The sequence below is a fragment of the Hemitrygon akajei genome, chromosome 25 (assembly GCF_048418815.1).
Source record: "Hemitrygon akajei chromosome 25, sHemAka1.3, whole genome shotgun sequence".
Classification (NCBI taxonomy): domain Eukaryota; kingdom Metazoa; phylum Chordata; class Chondrichthyes; order Myliobatiformes; family Dasyatidae; genus Hemitrygon; species Hemitrygon akajei.
Window position 1 is genome coordinate 33,014,674 of NC_133148.1, and position 13,335 is coordinate 33,028,008.

Here is a 13,335-nt window from a genome sequence, read left to right on the forward strand (position 1 = left end):
CACCACCAGCACCTGTGCAATCACCACCACCGGCACCTGTGCAATCACCACCACCGGCACCTGTGCAATCACCACCACCGGTACCTGTGCAATCACCACCACCGGCACCTGTGCAATCACCACCACCGGTACCTGTGCAATCACCACCACCGGCACCTGTGCAATCACCACCACCGGTACCTGTGCAATCACCACCTCCGGTACCTGTGCAATCACCACCAGCACCTGTGCAATCACCACCACCAGCACCTGTACAATCACCACCACCGGCACCTGTGCAATCACCACCGGCACCTGTGCAATCACCACCACCGGTACCTGTGCAATCACCACCACCGGCACCTGTGCAATCACCACCGGCACCTGTGCAATCACCACCGGCATCTGTGCAATCACCACCAGCACCTGTGCAATCACCACCAGCACCTGTGCAATCACGACCACCGGCAGCTGTGCAATCACCACCACCGGTACCTGTGCAATCACCACCACCAGCACCTGTACAATCACCACCACCGGCACCTGTGCAATCACCACCAGCACCTGTGCAATCACCACCACCAGCACCTGTGCAATCACCACCACCGGCATCTGTGCAATCACCACCACCGGTACCTGTGCAATCACCACCAGCACCTGTGCAATCACCAACACCGGCACCTGTGCAAGCACCACCACCGGCACCTGTGCAATCACCACCACCGGCACCTGTGCAAGCACCACCACCGGCACCTGTGCAATCACCACCACCGGCACCTGTACAATCACCACCACCGGCACCTGTGCAATCACCACCACCGGCACCTGTGCAATCACCACCAGCACCTGTGCAATCACCACCACCGGCACCTGTGCAATCACCACCGGCACCTGTGCAATCACCACCACCGGCACCTGTGCAATCACCACCACCGGCACCTGTGCAATCACCACCAGCACCTGTGCAATCACCACCACCGACACCTGTGCAATCACCACCACCGGCACCTGTGCAATCACCACCAGCACCTGTGCAATCACCACCACCGGCACCTGTACAATCACCACCACCGGCACCTGTGCAATCACCACCACCGGCACCTGTGCAATCACCACCAGCACCTGTGCAATCACCACCACCGGCACCTGTGCAAGCACCACCACCGGCACCTGTGCAATCACCACCACCGGCACCTGTACAATCACCACCACCGGCACCTGTGCAATCACCACCACCGGCACCTGTGCAATCACCACCAGCACCTGTGCAATCACCACCACCGGCACCTGTGCAATCACCACCGGCACCTGTGCAATCACCACCACCGGCACCTGTGCAATCACCACCACCGGCACCTGTGCAATCACCACCAGCACCTGTGCAATCACCACCACCGACACCTGTGCAATCACCACCACCGGCACCTGTGCAATCACCACCAGCACCTGTGCAATCACCACCACCGGCACCTGTGCAATCACCACCACCGGCATCTGTGCAATCACCACCAGCACCTGTGCAATCACCACCACCGGCACCTGTGCAATCACCACCACCAGCACCTGTGCAATCACCACCAGCACCTGTGCAATCACCACCACCGGCACCTGTGCAATCACCACCAGCACCTGTGCAATCACCACCACCGGTACCTGTGCAATCACCACCAGCACCTGTGCAATCACCACCACCGGCACCTGTGCAATCACCACCACCGGCACCTGTGCAATCACCACCAGCACCTGTGCAATCACCACCACCGGCACCTGTGCAATCACCACCACCGGCACCTGTGCAATCACCACCACCGGCATCTGTGCAATCACCACCAGCACCTGTGCAATCACCACCACCGGCACCTGTGCAATCACCACCACCGGCACCTGTGCAATCACCACCACCGGCATCTGTGCAATCACCACCAGCACCTGTGCAATCACCACCACCGGCACCTGTGCAATCACCACCACCGGCACCTGTGCAATCACCACTGGCACCTGTGCAATCACCACCACCGGCACCTGTGCAATCACCACCACCGGCATCTTTGCAATCACCACCAGCATCTGTGCAATCACCACCACCGGTACCTGTGCAATCACCACCACCGGCACCTGTGCAATCACCACCAGCACCTGTGCAATCACCACCACCGGCACCTGTGCAATCACCACCACCGGCACCTGTGCAATCACCACCACCAGCACCTGTGCAATCACCACCAGCACCTGTGCAATCACCACCACCGGTACCTGTGCAATCACCAACGGCACCTGTACAATCACCACCACCGGCACCTGTGCAATCACCACCACCAGTACCTGTGCAATCACCACCAGCATCTGTACAATCATCACCACCAGCACCTGTGCAATCACCACCACCGGTACCTGTGCAATCACCACCAGCACCTGTGCAATCACCACCAGCACCTGTGCAATCACCACCACCGGCACCTGTGCAATCACCACCACCGGCACCTGTGCAATCACCACCACCGGTACCTGTGCAATCACCACCAGCACCTGTGCAATCACCACCACCGGCACCTGTGCAATTACCACCACTGGTACCTGTGCAATCACCACCAGCACCTGTGCAATCACCACCACCGGTACCTGTGCAATCACCACCAGCACCTGTGCAATCACCACCACTGGCATCTGTGCAATTACCACCACCGGCATCTGTGCAATCACCACCACCGGCACCTGTGCAATCACCACCACCAGCACCTGTGCAATCACCACCACCAGCACCTGTGCAATCACCACCACCGGTACCTGTACAATCATTACCACCGGCACCTGTGCAATCACCACCACCGGCACCTGTGCAATCACCACCACCGGTACCTGTGCAATCACCACCTCCGGCACCTGTGCAATCACCACCACCGGCACCTGTGCAATCACCACCACCGGCACCTGTGCAATCACCACCAGCGGCACCTGTGAAATCACCACCCCCGGCACCTGTGCAATCACCACCACCGGCACCTGTGCAATCACCACCACCGGCACCTGTGCAATCACCACCAGCATCTGTGCAATCACCACCACCGGCACCTGTGCAATCACCACCACCGGTACCTGTGCAATCACCACCAGCATCTGTGCAATCACCACCACCGGCACCTGTGCAATCACCAGCACCGGTACCTGTGCAATCACCACCAGCACCTGTGCAATCACCACCACCGGCACCTGTGCAATTACCACCACTGGTACCTGTGCAATCACCACCAGCACCTGTGCAATCACCACCACCGGTACCTGTGCAATCACCACCAGCACCTGTGCAATCACCACCACTGGCATCTGTGCAATCACCACCAGCACCTGTGCAATCACCACCACCGGCACCTGTGCAATTACCACCACCGGCATCTGTGCAATCACCACCAGCACCTGTGCAATCACCACCAGCACCTGTGCAATCACCACCACCGGTACCTGTGCAATCACCACCAGCACCTGTGCAATCACCACCACCGGCACCTGTGCAATCACCACCACCGGCACCTGTGCAATCACCACCACCGGTACCTGTGCAATCACCACCACCGGCACCTGTGCAATCACCACCACCGGTACCTGTGCAATCACCACCACCGGCACCTGTGCAATCACCACCACCGGTACCTGTGCAATCACCACCTCCGGTACCTGTGCAATCACCACCAGCACCTGTGCAATCACCACCACCAGCACCTGTACAATCACCACCACCGGCACCTGTGCAATCACCACCGGCACCTGTGCAATCACCACCACCGGTACCTGTGCAATCACCACCACCGGCACCTGTGCAATCACCACCGGCACCTGTGCAATCACCACCGGCATCTGTGCAATCACCACCAGCACCTGTGCAATCACCACCAGCACCTGTGCAATCACGACCACCGGCAGCTGTGCAATCACCACCACCGGTACCTGTGCAATCACCACCACCAGCACCTGTACAATCACCACCACCGGCACCTGTGCAATCACCACCAGCACCTGTGCAATCACCACCACCAGCACCTGTGCAATCACCACCACCGGCATCTGTGCAATCACCACCACCGGTACCTGTGCAATCACCACCAGCACCTGTGCAATCACCACCACCGGCACCTGTGCAAGCACCACCACCGGCACCTGTGCAATCACCACCACCGGCACCTGTGCAAGCACCACCACCGGCACCTGTGCAATCACCACCACCGGCACCTGTACAATCACCACCACCGGCACCTGTGCAATCACCACCACCGGCACCTGTGCAATCACCACCAGCACCTGTGCAATCACCACCACCGGCACCTGTGCAATCACCACCGGCACCTGTGCAATCACCACCACCGGCACCTGTGCAATCACCACCACCGGCACCTGTGCAATCACCACCAGCACCTGTGCAATCACCACCACCGACACCTGTGCAATCACCACCACCGGCACCTGTGCAATCACCACCAGCACCTGTGCAATCACCACCACCGGCACCTGTGCAATCACCACCACCGGCATCTGTGCAATCACCACCAGCACCTGTGCAATCACCACCACCGGCACCTGTGCAATCACCACCACCAGCACCTGTGCAATCACCACCAGCACCTGTGCAATCACCACCACCGGCACCTGTGCAATCACCACCAGCACCTGTGCAATCACCACCACCGGTACCTGTGCAATCACCACCAGCACCTGTGCAATCACCACCACCGGCACCTGTGCAATCACCACCACCGGCATCTGTGCAATCACCACCAGCACCTGTGCAATCACCACCGGCACCTGTGCAATCACCACCACCGGCATCTGTGCAATCACCACCACCGGCACCTGTGCAATCACCACCACCGGCATCTGTGCAATCACCACCAGCACCTGTGCAATCACCACCACCGGCACCTGTGCAATCACCACCACCGGCACCTGTGCAATCACCACCACCGGCATCTGTGCAATCACCACCAGCACCTGTGCAATCACCACCACCGGCACCTGTGCAATCACCACCACCGGCACCTGTGCAATCACCACCACCGGCATCTGTGCAATCACCACCAGCACCTGTGCAATCACCACCACCGGCACCTGTGCAATCACCACCACCGGCACCTGTGCAATCACCACTGGCACCTGTGCAATCACCACCACCGGCACCTGTGCAATCACCACCACCGGCATCTTTGCAATCACCACCAGCATCTGTGCAATCACCACCACCGGTACCTGTGCAATCACCACCACCGGCACCTGTGCAATCACCACCAGCACCTGTGCAATCACCACCACCGGCACCTGTGCAATCACCACCACCGGCACCTGTGCAATCACCACCACCAGCACCTGTGCAATCACCACCAGCACCTGTGCAATCACCACCACCGGTACCTGTGCAATCACCACCAGCATCTGTACAATCACCACCACCAACACCTGTACAATCATCACCACCAGCACCTGTACAATCACCACCACCGGCACCTGTGCAATCACCACCACCGGTACCTGTGCAATCACCACCAGCACCTGTGCAATCACCACCAGCACCTGTGCAATCAACACCACCGGCACCTGTGCAATCACCACCACCGGCATCTGTGCAATCACCACCGGCACCTGTACAATCACCACCACCAGCACCTGTACAATCACCACCACCGGTACCTGTACAATCACCACCACCGGTACCTGTGCAATCACCACCACCGGTACCTGTACAATCACCACCACCGGCACCTGTGCAATCACCACCACCGGCACCTGTGCAATCATCACCACCGGCACCTGTGCAATCATCACCACCGGCACCTGTGCAATCACCACCAGCACCTGTGCAATCACCACCACCGGCACCTGTGCAATCACCACCACCGGTACCTGTACAATCACCACCACCGGTACCTGTGCAATCACCACCACCGGTACCTGTACAATCACCACCACCGGCACCTGTGCAATCACCACCTCCGGCATCTGTGCAATCACCACCACCGGTACCTGTACAATCATCACCACCGGCACCTGTGCAATCACCACCACCGGCACCTGTGCAATCACCACCAGCACCTGTGCAATCACCACCACCAGCACCTGTGCAATCACCACCACCGGCATCTGTGCAATCACCACCACCGGTACCTGTGCAATCACCACCAGCACCTGTGCAATCACCACCACCGGCACCTGTGCAATTACCACCACCGGCATCTGTGCAATCACCACCACCGGCACCTGTGCAATCACCACCACCGGTACCTGTGCAATCACCACCAGCACCTGTGCAATCACCACCACCGGCACCTGTGCAATCACCACCACCGGCACCTGTGCAATCACCACCAGCACCTGTGCAATCACCACCAGCAGCTGTGCAATCACCACCACCGGCACCTGTGCAAGCACCACCACCGGCACCTGTGCAATCACCACCACCGGCACCTGTGCAATCACCACCACCGGCACCTGTGCAAGCACCACCACCGGCACCTGTGCAATCACCACCACCGGCACCTGTGCAATCACCACCACCGGCACCTGTGCAAGCACCACCACCGGCACCTGTGCAATCACCACCACCGGCACCTGTGCAATCACCACCACCGGCACCTGTGCAAGCACCACCACCGGCACCTGTGCAATCACCACCACCGGCACCTGTGCAATCACCACCACCGGCACCTGTGCAAGCACCACCACCGGCACCTGTGCAATCACCACCACCGGCACCTGTACAATCACCACCACCGGCACCTGTGCAATCACCACCGGCACCTGTGCAATCACCACCACCGGCACCTGTGCAATCACCACCACCGGCATCTGTGCAATCACCACCACCGGCACCTGTGCAATCACCACCAGCAGCTGTGCAATCACCACCACCAGCACCTGTACAATCACCACCACCGGCACCTGTGCAATCACCACCACCGGTACCTGTGCAATCACCACCAGCACCTGTGCAATCACCACCAGCACCTATGCAATCACCACCTCTGGCATCTGTGCAATCACCACCACCGGCATCTGTGCAATCACCACCACCGGCACCTGTGCAATCACCACCACCAGCACCTGTGCAATCACTACCACCGGTACCTGTACAATCATCACCACCGGCACCTGTACAATCATCACCACCGGCACCTGTGCAATCACCACCACCGGCACCTGTGCAAGCACCACCACCAGCACCTGTGCAATCACCACCACCGGCACCTGTGCAATCACCACCACCGGCACCTGTGCAATCACCACCAGCACCTGTGCAATCACCACCACCAGCACCTGTGCAATCACCACCAGCACCTGTGCAATCACCACCACCGGCACCTGTGCAATCACCACCACCAGCACCTGTGCAATCACCACCACCGGTACCTGTACAATCATCACCACCGGCACCTGTACAATCATCACCACCGGCACCTGTGCAATCACCACCACCGGCACCTGTGCAAGCACCACCACCAGCACCTGTGCAATCACCACCACCGGCACCTGTGCAATCACCACCACCGGCACCTGTGCAATCACCACCAGCACCTGTGCAATCACCACCACCGGCACCTGTGCAATCACCACCGGCACCTGTGCAATCACCACCACCGGCACCTGTGCAATCACCACCAGCACCTGTGCAATCACCACCACCGGCACCTGTGCAATTACCACCACTGGTACCTGTGCAATCACCACCAGCACCTGTGCAATCACCACCACCGGTACCTGTGCAATCACCACCAGCACCTGTGCAATCACCACCACTGGCACCTGTGCAATCACCACCACCAGCACCTGTGCAATCACCACCACCAGCACCTGTGCAATCACCACCACCGGTACCTGTACAATCATCACCACCGGCACCTGTGCAATCACCACCACCGGCACCTGTGCAATCACCACCACCGGTACCTGTGCAATCACCACCTCCGGCACCTGTGCAATCACCACCACCGGCACCTGTGCAATCACCACCACCCGCACCTGTGCAATCACCACCAGCGGCACCTGTGAAATCACCACCCCCGGCACCTGTGCAATCACCACCACCGGCACCTGTGCAATCACCACCACCGGCACCTGTGCAATCACCACCAGCATCTGTGCAATCACCACCACCGGCACCTGTGCAATCACCACCACCGGTACCTGTGCAATCACCACCAGCATCTGTGCAATCACCACCACCGGCACCTGTGCAATCACCAGCACCGGTACCTGTGCAATCACCACCAGCACCTGTGCAATCACCACCACCGGCACCTGTGCAATTACCACCACTGGTACCTGTGCAATCACCACCAGCACCTGTGCAATCACCACCACCGGTACCTGTGCAATCACCACCAGCACCTGTGCAATCACCACCACTGGCATCTGTGCAATCACCACCAGCACCTGTGCAATCACCACCACCGGCACCTGTGCAATTACCACCACCGGCATCTGTGCAATCACCACCAGCACCTGTGCAATCACCACCAGCACCTGTGCAATCACCACCACCGGTACCTGTGCAATCACCACCAGCACCTGTGCAATCACCACCACCGGCACCTGTGCAATCACCACCACCGGCACCTGTGCAATCACCACCACCGGTACCTGTGCAATCACCACCACCGGCACCTGTGCAATCACCACCACCGGTACCTGTGCAATCACCACCACCGGCACCTGTGCAATCACCACCACCGGTACCTGTGCAATCACCACCTCCGGTACCTGTGCAATCACCACCAGCACCTGTGCAATCACCACCACCAGCACCTGTACAATCACCACCACCGGCACCTGTGCAATCACCACCAGCACCTGTGCAATCACGACCACCGGCACCTGTGCAATCACCACCACCGGTACCTGTGCAATCACCACCACCGGCACCTGTGCAATCACCACCGGCACCTGTGCAATCACCACCGGCATCTGTGCAATCACCACCAGCACCTGTGCAATCACCACCAGCACCTGTGCAATCACCACCACCGGCATCTGTGCAATCACCACCACCGGTACCTGTGCAATCACCACCAGCACCTGTGCAATCACCACCACCGGCACCTGTGCAAGCACCACCACCGGCACCTGTGCAATCACCACCACCGGCACCTGTGCAAGCACCACCACCGGCACCTGTGCAATCACCACCACCGGCACCTGTACAATCACCACCACCGGCACCTGTGCAATCACCACCACCGGCACCTGTGCAATCACCACCAGCACCTGTGCAATCACCACCACCGGCACCTGTGCAATCACCACCGGCACCTGTGCAATCACCACCACCGGCACCTGTGCAATCACCACCACCGGCACCTGTGCAATCACCACCAGCACCTGTGCAATCACCACCACCGGCACCTGTGCAATTACCACCACTGGTACCTGTGCAATCACCACCAGCACCTGTGCAATCACCACCACCGGTACCTGTGCAATCACCACCAGCACCTGTGCAATCACCACCACTGGCATCTGTGAAATCACCACCAGCACCTGTGCAATCACCACCACCGGCACCTGTGCAATTACCACCACCGGCACCTGTGCAATTAACACCACCGGCATCTGTGCAATCACCACCAGCACCTGTGCAATCACCACCAGCACCTGTGCAATCACCACCACCGGTACCTGTGCAATCACCACCAGCACCTGTGCAATCACCACCACCGGCACCTGTGCAATTACCACCACCGGCACCTGTGCAATCACCACCACCGGTACCTGTGCAATCACCACCACCGGCACCTGTGCAATCACCACCACCGGTACCTGTGCAATCACCACCACCGGCACCTGTGTAATCACCACCACCGGTACCTGTGCAATCACCACCTCCGGTACCTGTGCAATCACCACCAGCACCTGTGCAATCACCACCACCAGCACCTGTACAATCACCACCACCGGCACCTGTGCAATCACCACCAGCACCTGTGCAATCACTACCAGCACCTGTGCAATCACCACCACCAGCACCTGTACAATCACCACCACCGGCACCTGTGCAATCACCACCAGCACCTGTGCAATCACGACCACCGGCACCTGTGCAATCACCACCACCGGTACCTGTGCAATCACCACCACCGGCACCTGTGCAATCACCACCAGCACCTGTGCAATCACCACCACTGGCATCTGTGAAATCACCACCAGCACCTGTGCAATCACCACCACCGGCACCTGTGCAATTACCACCACTGGTACCTGTGCAATCACCACCAGCACCTGTGCAATCACCACCACCGGTACCTGTGCAATCACCACCAGCACCTGTGCAATCACCACCACTGGCATCTGTGAAATCACCACCAGCACCTGTGCAATCACCACCACCGGCACCTGTGCAATTACCACCACCGGCACCTGTGCAATTAACACCACCGGCATCTGTGCAATCACCACCAGCACCTGTGCAATCACCACCAGCACCTGTGCAATCACCACCACCGGTACCTGTGCAATCACCACCAGCACCTGTGCAATCACCACCACCGGCACCTGTGCAATTACCACCACCGGCACCTGTGCAATCACCACCACCGGTACCTGTGCAATCACCACCACCGGCACCTGTGCAATCACCACCACCGGTACCTGTGCAATCACCACCACCGGCACCTGTGCAATCACCACCACCGGTACCTGTGCAATCACCACCTCCGGTACCTGTGCAATCACCACCAGCACCTGTGCAATCACCACCACCAGCACCTGTACAATCACCACCACCGGCACCTGTGCAATCACCACCAGCACCTGTGCAATCACTACCAGCACCTGTGCAATCACCACCACCAGCACCTGTACAATCACCACCACCGGCACCTGTGCAATCACCACCAGCACCTGTGCAATCACGACCACCGGCACCTGTGCAATCACCACCACCGGTACCTGTGCAATCACCACCACCGGCACCTGTGCAATCACCACCGGCACCTGTGCATTCACCACCGGCATCTGTGCAATCACCACCAGCACCTGTGCAATCACCACCAGCACCTGTGCAATCACGACCACCGGCACCTGTGCAATCACCACCACCGGTACCTGTACAATCACCACCACCGGCACCTGTGCAATCACCACCAGCACCTGTGCAATCACCACCACCAGCACCTGTGCAATCACCACCACCAGCACCTGTACAATCACCACCACCGGCACCTGTGCAATCACCACCAGCACCTGTGCAATCACGACCACCGGCACCTGTGCAATCACCACCACCGGTACCTGTGCAATCACCACCACCGGCACCTGTGCAATCACCACCGGCACCTGTGCATTCACCACCGGCATCTGTGCAATCACCACCAGCACCTGTGCAATCACCACCAGCACCTGTGCAATCACGACCACCGGCACCTGTGCAATCACCACCACCAGCACCTGTACAATCACCACCACCGGCACCTGTGCAATCACCACCAGCACCTGTGCAATCACCACCACCAGCACCTGTGCAATCACCACCACCGGCATCTGTGCAATCACCACCACCGGTACCTGTGCAATCACCACCAGCACCTGTGCAATCACCACCACCGGCACCTGTGCAAGCACCACCACCGGCACCTGTGCAATCACCACCACCGGCACCTGTGCAAGCACCACCACCGGCACCTGTGCAATCACCACCACCGGCACCTGTACAATCACCACCACCGGCACCTGTGCAATCACCACCAGCACCTGTGCAATCACCACCACCGGCACCTGTGCAATCACCACCACCGGCACCTGTGCAAGCACCACCACCGGCACCTGTGCAATCACCACCACCGGCACCTGTGCAATCACCACCACCGGCACCTGTACAATCACCACCACCGGCACCTGTGCAATCACCACCACCGGCACCTGTGCAATCACCACCAGCACCTGTGCAATCACCACCACCGGCACCTGTGCAAGCACCACCACCGGCACCTGTGCAATCACCACCACCGGCACCTGTACAATCACCACCACCGGCACCTGTGCAATCACCACCACCGGCACCTGTGCAATCACCACCAGCACCTGTGCAATCACCACCACCGGCACCTGTGCAATCACCACCGGCACCTGTGCAATCACCACCACCGGCACCTGTGCAATCACCACCACCGGCACCTGTGCAATCACCACCAGCACCTGTGCAATCACCACCACCGACACCTGTGCAATCACCACCACCGGCACCTGTGCAATCACCACCAGCACCTGTGCAATCACCACCACCGGCACCTGTGCAATCACCACCACCGGCATCTGTGCAATCACCACCAGCACCTGTGCAATCACCACCACCGGCACCTGTGCAATCACCACCACCAGCACCTGTGCAATCACCACCAGCACCTGTGCAATCACCACCACCGGCACCTGTGCAATCACCACCAGCACCTGTGCAATCACCACCACCGGTACCTGTGCAATCACCACCAGCACCTGTGCAATCACCACCACCGGCACCTGTGCAATCACCACCACCGGCATCTGTGCAATCACCACCAGCACCTGTGCAATCACCACCACCGGCACCTGTGCAATCACCACCACCGGCACCTGTGCAATCACCACCACCGGCATCTGTGCAATCACCACCAGCACCTGTGCAATCACCACCACCGGCACCTGTGCAATCACCACCACCGGCACCTGTGCAATCACCACCACCGGCATCTGTGCAATCACCACCAGCACCTGTGCAATCACCACCACCGGCACCTGTGCAATCACCACCACCGGCACCTGTGCAATCACCACTGGCACCTGTGCAATCACCACCACCGGCACCTGTGCAATCACCACCACCGGCATCTTTGCAATCACCACCAGCATCTGTGCAATCACCACCACCGGTACCTGTGCAATCACCACCACCGGCACCTGTGCAATCACCACCAGCACCTGTGCAATCACCACCACCGGCACCTGTGCAATCACCACCACCGGCACCTGTGCAATCACCACCACCAGCACCTGTGCAATCACCACCAGCACCTGTGCAATCACCACCACCGGTACCTGTGCAATCACCAACGGCACCTGTACAATCACCACCACCGGCACCTGTGCAATCACCACCACCAGTACCTGTGCAATCACCACCAGCATCTGTACAATCATCACCACCAGCACCTGTGCAATCACCACCACCGGTACCTGTGCAATCACCACCAGCACCTGTGCAATCACCACCAGCACCTGTGCAATCACCACCACCGGCACCTGTGCAATCACCACCACCGGCACCTGTGCAATCACCACCACCGGTACCTGTGCAATCACCACCAGCACCTGTGCAATCACCACCACCGGCACCTGTGCAATTACCACCAC